This window comes from Aristolochia californica, unplaced genomic scaffold (assembly GCF_029961685.1).
Source record: "Aristolochia californica isolate CCGP_79_NKW_82.1479 unplaced genomic scaffold, dmAriCali1.0.hap1 SCAF_11, whole genome shotgun sequence".
Lineage (NCBI taxonomy): Eukaryota > Viridiplantae > Streptophyta > Magnoliopsida > Piperales > Aristolochiaceae > Aristolochia > Aristolochia californica.
In genome coordinates, this window is record NW_027181782.1 from 17,617,575 (window position 1) to 17,637,947 (window position 20,373).

A 20,373-nucleotide genomic window follows, 5' to 3' on the forward strand; every position below is an offset into this window, starting at 1 on the left:
TTCCACTAGTTCATCCCTATTGTCTTGGAATTTGATTACAAAGAATTTTCTAACTGATCCTAACATGTTTTAAATATGGATACGCATGCTCTAACCATGTTAAAGATGCAAATGTCCTATGGATCCAAACCTTTTAAAGCGAACATCAAATGCTCATTAAATTCTCAAGTGAATGTGCGGTGGGATATTTATCCGAGTCAAACAAGCAATTATTTTGCCCATTTACAAAACGCTGACCAAAGAATCACAGATGATTTGTAAAATGATTTATTGGTCAAAAATGCGTAACTGGCTGTGTTTTTTTAAGAAATGACTTTTGGATTGGGAGTCAACACTTAGTTAAACATTCCCCGCCTCCCTCTTTTCACAATCATTCTAAAACCTAATATATAAAAAGTAAAAGAGTTTACAGTCCCTAAAAGTTACAGAAACAATTTGGAATTATCTCTCTCTACATTTGTGCATTTCAATTCCATTTTAGATCTACATTTTTTTCTTAAATCAAAATTTTGAGTTTTCACTTTCCGATTGTCTCGTAAAGAAGAAGATAAAGGCAAAAATAGATCACAACAAAATAAAAATTATTAACATTAAGTATGGAAAAAATTAAACTCAATAAAAAATCTAAGTGAAGAAAATTTATTCACACACACAAATGAACACAAAATTTTTGTTGTCCAAATTTGGGAAATTCCACTAGTTCAACCCTAATGGCATGGAATTTGATAAGAAAGAGATTTCTAGCTGATCCTAACAAATTTTAAATATGGATATGCATGCTTGAAACATGTTAAAGATTCAAATTCCCTATGGATCCAAACCATTTAAAGCGAACAACAATTGCTCATTGAATTCTCAAGTGAACGTGCGGTGGGATATTTACCTGAGTCAAACAAGCCATTATTTATCCCATTTACAAAAAGTTGACCAAAATATTACATATGACTATTAAAGTGATTTATCGGTCAACCATGTGTAACAGGCTATGATTTCGTACGAAATGACTTATGGATTGGGAGTCAACACTTAGTTAAAAATCCCCCGCCTCCCCCTTTTCCCGATCATTGCAAAACCAAATATATAAAAACTAAAAGAGTTTGCAGTCCCTTAAAGTTACAGAGACTTTTTTGAATTATCTCTCTCTACATTTGTGCATTTCCATTCCATTTTATATCTACACTTTTTTTCTTAAATGAAAATTTTGAGTTTTCACTTTACGATTCTCTCGTAAAAAAAACGATAAAGGCAAAATAGATCACAACAAAATGAAAATTTTAGAGTTTATGTATGAAAAAACTAAAAAAAATAACTAATGTGCAGTAAATAAAATTTATTCACACACCACAAACGAATACAAAACTTTTGTTGTCCAAATTTGGGAAATTCCACTAGTTCAACCCTAATGGCTTGCAAATTTGATAAGAAAGAGATTTCTTACTGATCCTAACATGTTTTAAATATGGATATGCATGATTGAAACATGTTAAAGATGCAAATCCCCTATGGATCCAAACCTTTTAAAGTGAACAACAATTTCACATTAAATTCTGAAGTGAACGTGCGGTGGGATATTTTCCCTAGTCAAACAAGCCATTATTTTTCTAATTTACAAAAAGCTGACCTAACAATCACAAATGATTTAAAATTTTATTTATCTCTTAATCATACGTAACGGGCTATGTTTTGATAAGAAATGACTTTGTGATAGGGAGTCAACACTCAGATAAAAATCCCCCGCTTCCCTCTTTTCCAGATAATGTCAAAACTTAAATTAAAATAGTTTGATGTCCCTAGAAGTTACAGAGACTTTTTTGTAGTTATGTCCCAACATTAGTGCATTTCCATTCCAATTTAGATGTACATTTTTTTCTTAAATCAAAATTTTGAGTTTCTCTTTCCGATTCTCTCGTAAAAAAGAAGATAAAGGAAAGATAAATCACAAAAAAAGAAAATTTTAGAGTTTATGAATGGAAAAACTTTTAAAACAATAACAAATGTAAGTAAAGATCATTTATTCACACACCACAAACGTACACAAAAGTTTGGTTGCCCAAGTTTGGGAAATTCCACTAGTTCATCCCTATTGGCTAGGAATTTGATTAGAACGAGTTTTCTAACTGATCCTAACATGTTTTAAATATGGATGTGCATGTTGTAACCATGTTAAATATGCAAATGTCCTAAGGATCCAAACCATTTAAAGCGAACATCAAATGCTCGTTAAATTCTCAAGTGAATGTACGGTGGGATATTTACCTAAGTCAAACAAGCAATTATTTTGCCCATTTACAAAACACTGACCAAACAATCACAGATGACTTGTAAAGTGATTTAATGGTCAAAAATAAGTAACTAGTAGTGTTTTTTAAAGAAATGACTTTTGGATTGGGAGTCAACACTTAGTTAAAGATTCCCCGCCTCCCTCTTTTCCCGATCATTGCAAAACCTAATATATAAAAAGTAAAAGAGTTTGCAGTCCCTAAAAGTTACAGATACATTTTGGAATTATCTCTCTCTATATTTGTGCATTTCCATTCTATTTTAGAAGTACATTTTTTTCTTAAATCAAAACTTTGAGTTTTCACTTTACGATTGTCTTGTAAAGAAGATGATAAAGTCAAAAATAGATCACAACAAAATAAAAATTATTGACATTATGTATGGAAAAAATTAAACTCAATAAAAAATGTAAGTGAAGAAAATTTATTCACACACACAAATGAACACAAATGTTTCGTTGTCCAAATTTTGAAAATTCCACTAGTTCAACCCTAATGGCATGGAATTTGATAAAAAGGAGATTTCTAGCTGATCCTAACAAGTTTTAAATATGGATATGCATGCTAGAAACATGTTAAAGATTCAAATTCCCTATGGATCCAAACCATTTAAAGCGAAAAACAATTGCTCATTGAATTCTCAAGTGAACGTTCGGTGGGATATTTACCAGAGTAAAACAAGCCATTATTTATCCCATTTACAAAAAGTGGACCAAAAAATTACATATGACTATTAAAGTGATTTATCGGTCAATCATGTGTAACAGGCTATGTTTTCGTAAGAAATGACTTATGGATTAGGAGTCAACACTTAGTTAAAAATCCCCCACCTCCCCCTTTTCCCCATCATTGCAAAGCCAAATATATAAAAACTAAAAGAGTTTGAAGTCCCTAAAAGTTACAGAGACTTTTTGGAATTATCTCTCTCTACATTTGTGTATTTCCATTCCATTTTATATCTACACTTTTTTTCTTAAATGAAAACTTTGAGTTTTCACTTTCCGATTCTCCTGTAAAAAAAAAGATAATGGCAAAATAGCTCACAACAAAATAAAAATTTTAGAGTTTATGTATTGAAAAAACTAAAAAAAATAACAAATTTTCAGTAAAGAAAATTTATTCACACACCACAAACGAATACAAATTTTTGTTCTCCAAATTTGGGAAATTCCACTAGTTCAACCCTAATGGCTTGCAAATTTGATAAGAAAGAGACTTCTTACTGATCCTAACATGTTTTATATATGGATATGAATGCTTGAAACATGTTAAAGATGAAAATCCCCTATGGATCCAAACCTTTTAAAGTGAACAACAATTTCACATTAAATTCTCAAGTGAACGTGCGGTGGGATATTTTCCCGAGTCAAACAAGCCATTATTTTTCTCATTTACAAAAAGTTGACCTAACAATCACAATTGATTTGAAAAGTTATTTCTCGCTTAATCATGTGTAATGGGCTATGTTTTGGTAAGAAATGACTTTGTGATAGGGAGTCAACACTCAGTTAAAATTCCCCCGCTTCCCTCTTTTCCTGATAATGTCAAAACTTAAATTTAAAAATTAAAATAGTTTGATGTCCCTAGAAGTTACAGAGACTTTTTTGTAGTTATGTCCCAACATTAGTGCATTTCCATTCCATTGTAGATGTACATTTTTTTCTTAAATCAAAATTTTGAGCTTTCTCTTTCCGATTCTCTCGTAAAAAAGAAGATAAAGGAAAAAAAATCACACAAAAAACAAAATTTTATAGTTTATGTATGGAAAAAATTAAAACAATAACAAATGTAAGTAAAGAACTTTTATTCACACACCACAAACGAACACAAAAGTTTTATTGCCCAAGTTTGGGAAATTCCACTAGCTCATCCCTATTGGCTTGGAATTTGATTAGAAAGAATTTTCTATCTGATCCTAACATGTTTTAAATATGGATATGCATGCTCTAAAAATGTTAAAGATGCAAATGTCCTATGGATCCAAACCTTTTAAAGTGAACATCAAATGCTCATTAAATTCTCAAGTGAATATGTGGTGGGATATTTACCTAAGTCAAACAAGCAATTATTTTGCCCATTTACAAAACGCTGACCAAACAATCACGGATGATTTGTAAAGTGATTTATTGGTAAAAAATGTGTAACTGGCTGTGTTTTTTTTAAGAAATGACTTTTGGATTGGGAGTCACCACTTAGTTAAAGATTCCCCGCTTCCCTCTTTGCCCGATCATTGCAAAACCTAATATATAAAAAGTAAAAGAGTGTGTAGTCCCTAAATATTACAGATACATTTTGGAATTATCTCTCTCTACATTTGTGCATTTCCATTCCATTTTAGATGTACATTTTTTCTTAAATCAAAACTTTGAGTTTTCACTTTCCGATTGTCTCGTAAAGAAGAAGATAAAGGCAAAAATAGATCTCAACAAAATAAAAATTATTAACATTATGTGTGGAAAAAATTAAACTCAATAAAAAATATAAGTGAAGAAAATTTATTCACACACACAAATGAACACAAAAGTTTTGTTGTCCAAGTTTGGGAAATTCCACTAATTCAACCCTAATGGCATGGAATTTGATAAGAAAGAGATTTCTAACTGATCCTAACAAGTTTTAAATATGGATATGCATGCTGGAAACATGTTAAACATTCAAATGATCATACGTAACAGGCTATGTTTATTTTAAGAAATGACTTATGGATTGTGATTCAACAATCAGTTAAAAATCCCCCGCCACCCCCTTTCCTGATCATTGCAAAACCTGATATATAAAACCTAAAAGTGCAAGCAGTCCCTAAAAGTTAAAAAGACTTTTTGGAATAATATCACTCTACATTTGTGCATTTCCATTCTATTTTAGATGTACACTTTTTTCTTAAATCAAAACATTGAGTTTTCACTTTCCAATTCTCTCATAAAGAAGAAGATTATGGCAAAATAGATCACAACAAAATCAAAATTATAGAGTCTATGTATGGACAAAGTTAAACACAATAAAAAATCTAAGCAAAGAAAATTTATTCACACACCACAAATGAACACAAAAGTTTTGTTGTCCAAGTTTGGAAATTTCCACTAGTTCAACCCTAATGGCTTGGAATTTGATAAGAAAGAGATTTCTAATTGATCCTAACATGTTTTAAATATGGATATGCATGCTTGAAACATGTTAAAGATGAAAATGCCCTATGGATCCAAACAATTTAAAGCGAACAACAATTGCTCATTATATTCTCAAGTGAACGTGGGGTGGGATATTTGCCTTAGTAAAACAAACCATTATTTATCCCATTTACAAAAAGCTGAGCAAACAATCACAAATAATTATTAAAGTGATTCATCAGTCAATCATGTGTAACATGCTATGTTTTCCTATGAAATGACTTATGAATTGGGAGTCTACACTCAATTAGAAATCCCCCACCTCCCCCTTTCCCTATCATTGCAAAACCAAATATATTAAACTAAAAGAGTTTGCAGTCCCTAGAATTTAAAGAGACTTTTTGGAATTATCTCTCTCTACATTTGTGTATTTCCATTCCATTTTATATGTACATTTTTATCTTAAATGAAAACTTTGAGTTTTCACTTTCCAATGCTCTCGTAAAAAAGAAGATAAAGGCTAAATAACTCACAACAAAATGAATATTTTAGAGTTTATGTATGAAAAAAATAAAAATAAATAAAAAATGTAAGTAAAGAAAATTTATTCACACACCACAAACAAATACAAAAGTTTTGTTCTCTAAATTTTGGTAATTCCTCTAATTCAACCCTAATGGCTTGGAATTTGATAAAAAAGAGATTTCTAATTGATCCTAACATGTTTTAAATATGGATATGCATGCTTGAAACATGTTATAGATGCAAATGCCCTATGGATCCAAACCTTTTAAAGCGAACAACAAATGCTCATGAAAATTCTCAAGTGAACGTGCGGTGGGATATTTTTCTGAGTCAAACAAGACATTATTTTTCCCATTTACAAAAAGCTGACCAAACAATCACAAAGGATTTGAAAAGTGATTTATCGCTCAATCATGCCTAACAGGCTATGTTTTGGTAAAAAATGTCTTTGTGATTGGGAGTCAACACTCAGGTAAAAATCCTCTGCTTCCCTCTTTTGCGTATAATTGCAAAACCTAAATTTAAAAATTAAAACAGTTTGATGTCCCTTGAAGTTACAGAGACTTTTGGTATTTATCTCTCCCAACATTAGTGCATTACCATTCCATTTTAGATGTACATTTTCTTCTTAAATCAAAACTTTGTGTTTTCACTTTTCGATTCTTTCGTAAAAAAGAAGATAAAGGCAAGATAGATAACAAAAAAAAAAAGAAAATTTTAGAGTTTATATATGGAAAAAATTAAAAAAAAATGTAAGTAAAGAAAATTTATTCAAACACCACAAACGAACACAAAAGTTTTGTTGCCCAAGTTTCGGAAATTCCACTAGTTCAACCCTAGTGGCTTGGAATTTGATTAGAAAGAGATTTCTAACAGATCCTAACATGTTTTAAATATGGATATGCATGCTTGAAACATGTTAAAGATGCAAATGTCCTACGGATCCAAAAATTTTAAAGAGAACATCAAATGCTCATTAATTTCTCAAGTGAATGTGTCGTGGGATATTTACCTGAGTCAAACAAGCAATTATTTTCCCATTTACAAAACGCTGACCTAAAAATCACAAATAATTTGTAAAGTCATTTATCGGTCAATCATGCGTAACTGGTTCAGTTTTTGTAAGAAATGGCTTTTGGATTCGGAATCAACACTCAGTTAAAGATCCCATGCCACCCCCTTTTCCCAATCATCGCAAAACCTAATATATAAAAAGTAAATGAGTTTGCAGTCCCTAAAAGTTATAGAGACATTTTGGAATTATCTCTCTCTACATTTGTGCATTTCCATTCTATTTTATATGTATATTTTTTTCTTAAATCAAAACTTTGAGTTTTCACTTTTCGATTCTTTTGTAAACAAGAAGATAAAGGCAAAATAGATCACAACAAAAGGAAAATTTTAGAGTTTATGTATGAAAAAAATTAAACACAATAATAAATGTAAATAAAGAAAATTTATTCACACATGACAAATGAACACAAAAGTTTTGTTGTCCAAGTTTTGGAAATTCCACTAGTTCAACACTAATGGCATGGAATTTGATCAGGAAGAGATTTTTAACTGATCCTAACATGTTTTAAATATGGATATGCATGCTTGAAACTTGTTAAAGATGAAAATGCCTTATTTAAAACATGTTAGGATCAGTCAAAGCGAATAGCAATTGCTCAATAAATTCTCAAGTGAACATGCGGTGGGATATTTACCCGAGTAAAAGAAGCCATTATATATCCCATTTACAAAAAGTTGACCAAACAATCACAGATAATTATTAAATATTTAACAGTCAATCATGTGTAACAGGCTATGTTTTCATGAGAAATGACTTATAGATTGGGAGTCAACACTCAATTAAAAATCCCCCACCTCCCCCTTTTCCCGATCATTGCAAAACCTAATGTTTAAAAACTAGAAGAGTTTGCAGTCCCTAAAAGTTATAGAGACTTTTTTAAATGAACTCTCTCTAAATTTGTGTATTTCCATTCCATTTTATACGTACATTTTTTTCTCAAATAAAAACTTTGAGTTTTCACTTTCCGATTCTCTCGTAAACAAGAAAATAAAGGCAAAATAGATCACAACAAAAAGAAAATTTTAGAGTTTATGTGTGGAATTTTTTTTAAAAAATAACAAATGTAAGTAAAGAAAAATTACTCATACACCACAAACGAACACAAAAGTTTTGTTGTCCAAGTTTGGGAAATTCCACTAGTTCAACCCTAATGGCTTGGAATTTGTTTAGAAAGAGATTTCTAACTGATCCTAACATGTTTTAAATATGGTTATGCATGCTTGAAACATGTTAAAGATGCAAATGCCCTATGGATCAAAACCTTTTAAAGTGAACAATAAATGCTCATTAAATTCTCAAGTGAATGTGCGATGAGATATTGACCCGAGTCAAACAAGCCATTATTTTTCCCATTTACAAAAAGCTGACCTAACAATCACAAATGAATTTTATAATGATTTATAGGTCAAGCATACGTATCTGGCTATGTTTTTGTTAGAAATGACTTATGGATTGGGAGTCAACACTCAATCAAAGATCCCCCGCCACCCCTTTTCCCGATCATTGCAAAACCTAATATATAAAATCTAAAAGAGTTTGCGGTCCTTAAAAGTTATAGAGACTTTTTGGAATAATCTCTCTCTATATTTGTGCATTTTCATTCCATTTTAGATGTACACTTTTTTCTCAAGTCAAAACTTTGAGTTTTCACTTTCCAATTCTCTCGTAAACAAGAAGATAAAGGCAAAATAGATCACAACAATATGAAAATTTTAGAGTTTATGAATGGAAAAAATTTTAAAAAATAACAAATGTGTGAAAATAAAATTTATTCATACACCAGAAATGAACACAAAATTTTTGTTGTCCAAGTTTGAGAATTTCCACTAGTTCAACCCTAATTACTTTGAATTTGATAAAAAGAAGATTTCAAACTGATCCTAACGTGTTTTAAATTTGGATATGCATGCTGGAAACATGTTAAAGATGTAAATGCCCTATGGATCCAAACCTTTTAAAGCGAACAACAAATGCCAATTAAATTCTTAAGTGAACGTGCAGTGGGATATTTACCCGAGTCAAACAAGCCATTATTTTGCCCATTTAAAAAAAGCTGACCTAACAATCATAGATGATTTGTAAAGTGATTTACTGGTCAATCATGTGCAATGGGCTACATTTTTGTAAGAAATGACTTATGGATTTTTGGAGTCAAAACTTTGTTAAAAATCCTCCGTCTGCCCCTTTTCAAGATCTTTGCAAAAACTAATATATAAGAACTAAAGGAGTATGCAGTCCCTAAAAGTTATAGAGACTTTTTGGAATTATCTCTCTCTACATTTGTGCATTTCCATTCCATTTTAAATGTACACTTTTTTTCATAAATCAAAACCTTAAGTTTTTACTTTCCGATTCTCTCGTAAATAGGAAGATAAAGGCAAAAGAGATCAGAAAAAAATGAAAATTTTAGATTTTATGTCTAAAACAAATTTAAAACAATAAAAAATATAACTAAATAAAATTTATTCACACACCACAAAGGAACACAAAAGTTTTGTTGTCCAAGTTTGGGAAATTCCACTTGTTCAACCCTAATGGCATGGAATTTGATAAAAAAAAAGAGATTTCTAATTGATCCTAACTTGTTTTAAATATGGATATGCATGCTTGAAACATATTAAAGATGCAAATGCCCTATGAATCCAAACTTTTTAAAGCGAACAACAATTTCTCATTAAATTCTCATGTGAACGTGCGGTGGGATATTTACCAGAATCAATCAAGCCATTATTTTACCTATTTACAAAAACCTGACCTAACAATCACAAATGATTTGTAAAGTGATTTATCGGTAAATCATGTGGAATAGGCTATGTCTTTGTAAGAAATGACTTATGGATTGGGAGTCACCACTCAGTTTAAAATCCCCTCCTCCCCCTTTTCCTGATCCTTGCGAAACCTAATATATTAAAACTAAAAGAGTTTGCAGTCCCTATAAGTTACAGAGACTTTGATGAATTATCCCTCTCTACATTTGTGAATTTCCATTCCTTTTTAGATATACATTTTTTCCTTAAATCAAAACTTTGAGTTTTCACTTTCCGATTCTCTCGTAAACAAGAAAATAAAGGCAAAATAGATCACAACAAAATGAAAATTTAGAATTTATGTATGGAATAAACTAAAAACAATAACAAATGTAAGTAATAAAAATTTATTCACACACCACAAACAAACTCAAAAGTTTTTTTGTCCAAGTTTGGGAAATTCCACTAGTTCAACTCTAATGGCTTGGAATTTGATAAGAAAAATATTTCTAACTGATCCTAACAAGTTTTAAATATGGTTATGCATGCTTGAAACATGTTAAAGATGCAAATGCCCTATTGATCCAAACCTTTTAAAGCGAACCACAAATGCTCATTAAATTCTCAAGTGAACGTGCGGCGGGATATTTACCTGTGTCAAACAAGCCATTATTTTGCCCATTTACAAAAAGGTGACCAAACAATAACAGATGATTTGTAAAGTGATTTAGCACTCAATCATGCGTAACGGGCTGTGTTTTTGTATGATATGACTTATGGATATGGAATCAACACTAAGTTAAAGATCCCCCTTTTCCCGATCATTGAAAAACCTAATATATAAAAACTAAAAGAGTTTGAAGTCCCTAAAAGTTACAGAGACTTTTTGGAAATATCTCTCTCTACACTTGTGCATTTCCATTCAATTTTAGATGTACACTTTTTTCTTAAATCAAAACTTTAAGTTTTCACTTTCCGATTCTCTCGTAAACAAGAAGATAAAGGCAAAATAGATCGAAACAAAATGAAAAATTTAAATTTTATGTTTGGAAAAAATTTAAAACAATAACAAATGTACGTAAAGAAAATTTATTCACACACCACAAACGAACACAAAACTATTGGTTACCAATTTTTGGAAATTCTACTAGTTCAACCCTAATAGCTTTGAATTTGATGAGAAAGAGATTTCTAATTGATCCTTACATGTTTTAAATATGAATATGCATGCTTGAAACATGTTAAAGATGCAAATGCCCTATGGATCAAAACCTTTTGAATCGAACAACAAATGCTCATTAAATTCACAAGTGAACGTACAGTGGTCTAGTTACCTGAGTCAAACAAGCCATTCTTTTTCCTATTTACATAAAGCTGACCTAACCCATATGATTTGTAAAGTGATTTATTGGTCAATCATGCATCACAGGGTATGTTTTTGTAGGAAATGACTTATGGATTGGGAGTCAACACTCAGTTAAAAATCCCTCGCCTCCCCCTTTTCCACGAAGATTCCAAAACCTCATATATAAAAACTATAAAGAGTTTATTATCCCTAAAAATTACAGAAACTCTTTGGAATTATCTCTCTCTAGATTTGTGCATTTCCATTCCATTTTAGATGTACACTTCTTTCTTAAATCAAAACTTTGAATTTTCACTTTCCTATTCTCTCTTAAAAAAGAAGATAAAGGCAAATTAGATCACAACAAAATGAAAATTTTAGAGTTTATGTACCAAAAAATTTCAACAAAATAATAAATGTATGTAAAGAAATTTATTCACATACCACAAATGAACACAAAAGTTTTTTTGTCCAAGTTTGGGAAATTTTACTAGTTCAACCCTAATGGATTGGAATTACATAAGATAGACTTTTCTAACTGATCTTAACATGTTTTAAATATGGATACGCCTTGAAAATGTTAAATATGTAAATACCCAATGGATCCAAACCTTTTAAAGCGAACAACAAATGCTCATAAATTCTCAAGTGAACGTACAATGAGATATTTACCCGAGTCTAACTAGCCATTATTTTGTCCTTTTAGAAAAAGTTGACCTAACAATTACAGATGATATGTAAAGTTATTTATCGGTCAATCATCCATAATGGGCTATGTTTTCGTAAGAAATGACTTATGGATTGAGAGTCAATACTCAGTTAAAAATCCCTTGCCTCCATCTTTTCCCAACCATTGCAAAACCTAATATGTAAAAACTAAATGAGTTTGCAGTTCCTAAAAGTGACAGAGACTTTTTGGAATTATCTCTCTCAACATTTGTGCGTTTACATTCCATTTTAGATGTACACTTTTTTCTTAAATCAAAACTTTGAGTTTTAACTTTCCGATTCTCTCATAAACAAGAAGATAAAGGCCAAATAGATCACAAAAAAAATGAAAATTTTAGAGTTTATGTTTGGAAGAAATTAAAAATAATAAAAAATGTATGAAAGAAAATTTATTTACACACCACAAACGAACACAAAAGTTTTGTTGTCCAAGGTTTGAAAATTCCACTAGTTCAATCCTAATGGCTTTGAATTTGATAACAAAGAGATTTCTAACTGATCCTAACATGTTTTAAATAGGAATATGCATTCTTGAAACATGTTAAAGATGCAAATGCCCTATGGATCCAAAGATTTTAAAGCGAAGAACAGATGCTCATTAAATTCTCAAGTGAATGTGTGGTGGGATATTTACCCGAGTCAAACAAGCCATTATTTTGCCCATTTACAAAAAGCTGACCTAACAATCACAGATGAATTTTATGGTTATTAACCGGTCAATAATTTGTAACCGGCTATGTTTTTTTAAGAAAAAAATTATGGATTGGGAGTCAACACTCGGTTCAAAATCCCCCGCATACCCGTTTCCCGATCATTGCAAAAGCTAATAAATAAAAACTAAAAGAGTTTCCACTCCTTAAAAGTTACAGCGAGTTTATTGAATAATCTCTTTCTACATTTGTTCATTTCCATTCCATTTTAGATGCACACTTTTTTCTTAAATCAAAACTTTGAGTTTTCACTTTCCGATTCTCTCGTAAACAAGTAGATAAAGGAAAAATAGATTACAACACAATAAAAAATTTAGAGTTTATGTATGGAAAAAGCAAACACAATAACAAATGTAAGTAAGGAAAAACACATGACAAATGAACACAAAAGTTTTGCTGTCCAAGTAGTGGAAATTCCACTTGTTCAACCCTAATGGCTAGGAATTTTATGAGAAAAAGATTTCTAAACTGATCCTAACATGTTTGAAATATGGATATGCATGCTTGATACATGTTAAAGATGCATATGCCCTATGGATCCAAACCTTTTAAAGCGAACAACAAAAGCTCATTAAATTCTCAAGTGAACGTGCGATGGGTTATTTACCCGAGTCAAACAAGCCATTATTTTGCCCATTCACAAAAACCTGACCTCAAAATCACAGATGATTTGTGAATTGATTAATCGGTCAATCATACGTAATGGGTTATTCTTTTTTTAAGAAATGACTTATGGATTGGGAGTCAACAATCAGTTAAAAAAACCCCGCCTCCCCCTTTTCCGGATCATTGCAAAACCTAATATATAAAAACTAAAAGAGTTTATAGTCCCTAAAAGTTACGAGACTTTTTGGAATTATCTCTCTTTCTATATTTGTGCATTCCCATTCCATTTTAGATGTACACTTTTTTCTTAAAACAAAAATTTGAGTTTTCACTTTCCGATTTTCTCGTCAACAAGAAGAAAAAGGCAAAATAGACAACAACAAAATAAAAGTTTTAGAGTTTATGTATGGAAATTTTTTTAAAAAATAACAAATATAAGTGAAAACAATTTATTCACACACCACAAACGAACACAAAAGTTTTGCTATCCAAGTTTGGGAAATTCCTCCATTTCAACCCTAATGGCTTTGAATTTGATAAGAAAGAGATTTCTAAATGATCCTAACATGTTTTAAATATGGATATGCATGTTTGAAACATGTTAAAGATGCAAATGCCCTATGGATCCAAACCTTTTAAAGCGAACGACAAATGCTCATTAAATTCTCAAGTGAACGTGCAGTGAGGAGTCAAACAAGCCAATATTTTGCCCATTTACAAAAAGCTGACCTAACAATCACATATGATTTATAAAGTGATTTATCGGTATATCATATGTAACGGGCAACGTTTTTGTAAAAAATAACTTTTGGATTGGGAGTCAACACTCTATTAAAAATCCCCCGCCTTCCCCTTTTCCTAATCATTGCAAAACATAATATATAAAAACTAAAAGAGTTTTCAGTCCCAAAAAGTTACAGAGACTTTTGGAATTATCTCTCTCTACATTTGTGCATTTCCAATCCATTTAGATGTACACTTTTTTTCACTTTCCGATTCTTTCGTAAACAAAAAGATAAACGCAAAATATATCACAAAAAAATGAAAATTTTAGAGTTTATGTATGGAAAAAATTAGACACAATAACAAATGTAAGAAAATAAAATTTATTCAAACACCACAAACGAACACAAATTTTTGGTTGTCCAAGTTTGGGAAATTTCACTAGTATAACCCTAATAGCTGTGAATTTGATAAGAAAGAGATTTCTAACTGATCCTAACATGTTTTAAATATGGATATGCATGCTTGACACATGTTAAAGATGCAAATGCCCTTTGGATCCAAACCTTTTAAAGAGAACATGAAATGCTCATTAAATTCTTAAGTGAACGTGCGGTGGGATATTTACCTGAGTCAAACAAACCATTATTTTGCCCATTTACTAAAAGTTCACCTAACAATCACAAATTATTTTTAATGTGATTTATCGGTCAATCATGCATAACCGACTATGTTTTTGTAAGAAATGACTTATGGATTTGGAGTCAACACACTGTTAAAGATCCCCTGCCTCCCCCTTTTCCCGATCATTGCAAAACCCTAATATATAAAAAATAAAAGAGTTTTCAGTCCCTAAAAGTAACAGAGACTTTTTGGAATTATCTTTCTTTACATTTTTGCATTTCAATTCCATTTTAGATGTACACATTTTTCTTAAATCAATACTTTGAGTTTTCACTTTCCTATTCTCTCTTAAACAAGAAGAAACACAAAATAGATCACAACAAAATGAAAATTTTGGAGTTTATGTATGGAAAAAATAAAAACAATGACAAATGTAAGTCAAAAAAATTTATTCGCACACCACAAACGAACACAAAAGTTTTGTTGTCCAAGTTTGGGAAATTCCACTAGTTCAACCCTTTTGCCTTGAAAATTGATAAGAAATAGATTTCTAACTGATCCTAACATGTTTAAAATATGGATATGCATGATTGAAACATGTTAAAGATGCAAATTTCATATGGATCCAAACTTTTAAAGTGAACAGAAAATGATAATTAAATTCTCAAGTGAACATGTAGTGCGATATTTACTCGAGTCAAACAAGCCATTATTTTGCCAATTTACAAAAAGCTGACCTAACAATCACAAATGATTTGTAAAGTGATTTATTGGTCAATCATGCATAACGGGCCATGTTTTTGTAAGAAATGACTTATGAATTCGGAGTCAACACTCAGTTAAAAATCCCCCGCCTCCTCATTTTCCTAATCATTGCAAAACCTAATATATAAAAACTAAAAGAGTTTGCAGTCCCTAAAATTTACAGAGACCTTTTTGAATTATCTCTCTCTACATTTGTGCATTTCCATTCCATTTTTTCTTTACACTTTTTTCTTAAATCAAAACATTGAGTTTTCACTTTTCGGTTCTCTAATAAACAAGAAGATAAGGGCAAAATAATTCACAACAAAATGAAAATTTTAGAATTTATGAAAGGAAAAATTTTTAAAAAATAAAAAATGTAAGTCAAAAAAATTTAGTCACACACCACAAATGAACTCAAAAGTTTTGTTGTCCCAGTTAGGGAAATTCCACTAGGTCAACCGTAATGGCTTGGAAAGTGATAAGAAAGAGATTTCTAACTGATCCTAACATGTTTTAAATATAGATATGCATGCTTTAAACATGTTAAAGATTCAAATGCCCTTTGGATCCAAGCCTTTGAAAGAAAAAAACAAATTCTCATTAAATTCTCAAGTGAATGTGCGGTGGGATTTTTACCCGAGTCAAACAAGCCATTATTTTGCCCAGTTATAAAAGATGACCTAACAATCACAGATGATTCGTAAAGTGATTTATCAGTCAATCTTGCATAACGGGCTATCTTTTTGTAAGCAATGACTTATGGATTAGGAGTCAACACTCCATAAAAAAGCCCCCCCATCCCCTTTTTCGATCATTGCAAAACCCAATATATAAAAACTAAAAGAGTTTGCATTCCCTAAAAGTAATAGAGACTTTTTGGAATTATCTCTCTCTACATTTTGGAATTTCCATTCCATTTTAGATTTACACTTTTTTCTTAATCAAAACTTTGAGTTTTCACTTTCCAAATCTCTCGTAAACAAGAAGAGAAAGGAAAAATAGATCTTAACAAAATGAAAATTTTAGAGTTTATGTATGAAAAAAATTAAAACCAAAAATAAATGTAAGTAAAAAAAATTTATTCACACACCACAAACGAACACAAAAGTTTTGCTGTCCAAGTTTGGGAAATTCCACTAGTTCAACCCTAATGGATTTGAATTTGATAAGAAAGAGATTTCTAACAGATCCTAACATGTTTTAAATATGGATATGCATGCTTGAAACATGTTAAAGATGCAAATTCCCAATGGATCTAAACTTTTTAAAGTGAAGAACAAATGCTCATTAAATTTTCAAGTGAACGTGCGGTGGGATATTTACCCAAGTCAAACAAGCCATTATTTTGCCCATTTAAAAAAAGTTGATCTAACAATCAAAGATGATATGTAAAGTGATTTATTGGTCAATCATGCGTAACGGGCTATGTTTTTGTAAGATATTAGTTATGGATTCGGAGTCAACACTGTTAAAAATCCCCCGCCTCCCCCTTTTCCTTATCATTGCAAAACCTAATATATGAACACTAAATGAGTTTGCAGTCCGTAAAAGTTACAAAGACTTTTTGGAATTATCTTTCTTTAAATTTGTGCATTTCCTTTCCTTTTTTTGTGTACAGTTTTTCTTTAAATCAAAACTTTGAGTTCTCATTTTCCTATTCTCTCGTAAACAAGAAGATAAATGCAAAATAGATCACAACAAATTGAAAATTTTAGAGTTTATGTATGGGAAAAATTAAAAACAATGACAAATGTAAGTAAAGAAAATTAATTCACACACCCCAAATGAACAGAAAAGTTTGGTTGTCCAAGTTTGGGAAATTCCACTAGTTCAACCCTTTTGCCTTGGAATTTGTTAAGAAAGAGATTTCTAACTGATCCTAACATGTTTCAAATATGGATATGCATGCTTGAACAATGTTAAAGATGCAAATGCCCTATGGATAGAAACCTTTAAAGCGAACAACAAATGCTCTTCAAATTCTCAAGTGAACGTGCGTTGGGATATATACCCGAGTCAAACAAGCCATTATTTTGTCCATTTAAAAAAGCTGAACTAACTATCACAGATGACTTGTAAAATGATTTATCGGTCAATCTTGCATAACTGGCTATTTTTTTTGTTAAGAAATGATTTATTGATAGGGTGTCAACACTCAGTAAAAATTCCATTGCCACCCCCTTTTCCCGGTCATTGCAAAACCTAATATATAAAAACTAAATGAGTTTGATGTCCCTAAAATTTCTAGAGACATTTTTGAATTATCTTTCTCAAAATATTTACATTTCCATTCCATTTTAGATGTACTCTTTTTTCTTAAATCAAAAATTTGAGTTTTCATTTTCCGATTCTGTCGTAAACATGAAGATAAAGGCAAAATAGATCACAACAAAATGAAAATTTTTGAGTTTATGTATGGGAAAAATTAAAAACAATAACAAATGTATGTAAATAAAATTTATTCACACACCACAAATGAACACAAAAGTTTTGTTGTCCAAGTTTTAAAAATTCCACTAGTTCGACCCTAATGGATTTGAATTTGATAAGAAAGAGATTTTTAACTAATCCTAACATGTTTTAAATATGGATACACATGCTTGAAACATGTTAAAGATGCAAAGGCCCTATGGATCCAAACATCTTAAAGTGAACTACAAATGATGATTAAATTCTCAAGTGAACATGCGGTGGAATATTTACCCGAGTGAAACATGACATTACTTTGCCCATTTACAAAAAAGTTTACCTAACAATCACAGATGATTTGTAAACTGATTTATTGGTCAATCATGCTAAATAGGCTATGTCTTTGTAAGAAATGACTTATGGATTGGGAGTCAAGACTTAGTTAATAATCCTCCACCACCTCCTTTTTCCATGTTAAAGTCCTAGGCAAGAGTACTACCTAGGAGCTCGCCCATCCTAGAATTACTCTTGCCCAAGCTCGCTTAATTTCGGAGTTCTAAGTCAGATACCTAGCCAATACAACCCGAAAAGACTAGCCGTTTAATGTGTGGAAAGCCAAGTACCTAACTCAGACCAAAAACTCTAACAAGAGTGGATGGAACCACTCTGACACCCACCCCGCCCATTCTGGAGCCGCTTCTGACGGGATACGAACATGGGTCGTGGCGTGCCTAGCTCTGATACCATGTTAAAGTCCTAGGCAAAAGTACTTCCGAAGAGGTCACCCATCCTAGAATTACCCTTTCCTAAGCTCGCTTAATTTCGGAGTTCTGAGTCAGATACCTAGCCAATACAACCCGAAAAGACTAGCTGCTTAAAGTGTGGAAAACCAAGTACTTAACCTAGACAAACTCTAACAAGAGTGGACGGAACCACTCTTACACCCACCCAGCCCATTTTGGAGACGCTTCTCACGGGATACGAACGCGGGTTGTGGCGTGCCTAGCTCTGATACCATGTTAAAGTCCTACGCAAGAGTACTTCCCAAGAGGTCACCCATCCTAGAATTACTCTTGCCCAACCTCGCTTAACTTCGGAGTTCTGAGTCAGATACCTAGCCAATACAACCCAAAAAGACTAGTTGTTTAAGGTGCGGAATGCCAAGTACCTACCTCAGACCACAAATTCTAACAAGAGTGGACGGAACCACTCTGACATCCCGATCATTGCAAAACCTAATATATAAAAACTAAAAGAGTTTGCAGTCCCTAAAAGTTACAGAGACTTTTTGGAATTATCTCTCTCTACATTTGTGCATTTCCATTCCATTTTAGATGTACACTTTTTTGTTAAATCAAAACTTTGAGTTTTCACTTTCCGATTATCTCGTAAACAAGAAGATAAAGGCAAATTAGATCACAAAAAATTGAAAATTTTAGAGTTTGTGTGGAAAAATTAAAAACAATAACAAATGTAAGTAAAGAAAATTTATTCACACACCACAAACGAACACTACAGTTTTGTTTACCAAGTATGGCATGTTTAAAAGATTTCTAACTGATCATAACATGTTTTAAATATGGATATGTATGCTTAAAACATGTTAAATATGCAAATGTCCTATGGATCCAAACCTTTTAAAGCAAACAAAAAATTCTCATTATATTCTCCAGTGAACTTGCGGTGGGAAATTTACTTGAGTCAAACAAGCAATTATTTTGCCCATTTATAAAAAGTTGACCTAACAATCACAAAGGATTTGTAAAGTGATTTATCGATCAATCATGTGTAAAGGGTTATGTTTTTGTATGAAATGACATATGGATTGGAAGTCAACACTCAGTTATTATTCCCCCGCCTCTCCCATTTCCCGATCATTGCAAACCTAATATATAAAAACTAAAAGTAGTTGCAGTCCCTAAAAGTTACAGAGACTTTTTGGAATTATCTCTTTCAACATTGGTGCATTTCCATTCCATTTTAGCTGTACACTTCTTTCTTAAAAAAAACTTTTATTTTTCACTTTCCGATTCTCTCATAAACAAGAAGATAAAGGCAAAATAGATCACGACAAAATAAAAATTTTAGAGTTTATGTATCAAAATAATTAAACACAAAAACAAATATATGCAAAGAAAATTTATTCACACACCACAAACGAACACAAAAGTTTTATTTCCATGTTTGGGAAATTCTACAAGTTCAACTCTAATGGCTTGGAATTTTATAAGAAAGACATTTCTAACTGATCCTAACATTTTTGAAATATGGATATGCATGCTTGAAACATGTTAAAGATGCAAATACCCTATGGATCCAAACCTTTTAAAGCGAACAACAAATGCTCAATAAATTCTCAAGTGAACTAATGATGGGATATTTACCCTTGTCAAACAAGCAATTATTTTGCCCATTTACAAAAAGCTGACCTAACAATCACAGACGATTAGTAAAGTGATTTATCTGTCAATCATGCATAACGGGCTATGTTTTTGTAAGAAATGACTTATGGATTGGGAGTCGACACTTCTTTAAAAATCCCTCGCCTCCCCCTTTTCTCAATCATTGCATTACCTCATATAAAAAAAATTTAAGAGTTTGCAGTCCCTAAAGTAGTAACAGAGAGTTTTTGGAATTATATCTCTCTACATTTGTGCATTTCCATTCCATTTTAGATGTACATTTTTTTTTCTGAAATCAAACCTTTAAGCTTTCATATTCCGACTCTCTTGCAAATAAGAAGATAA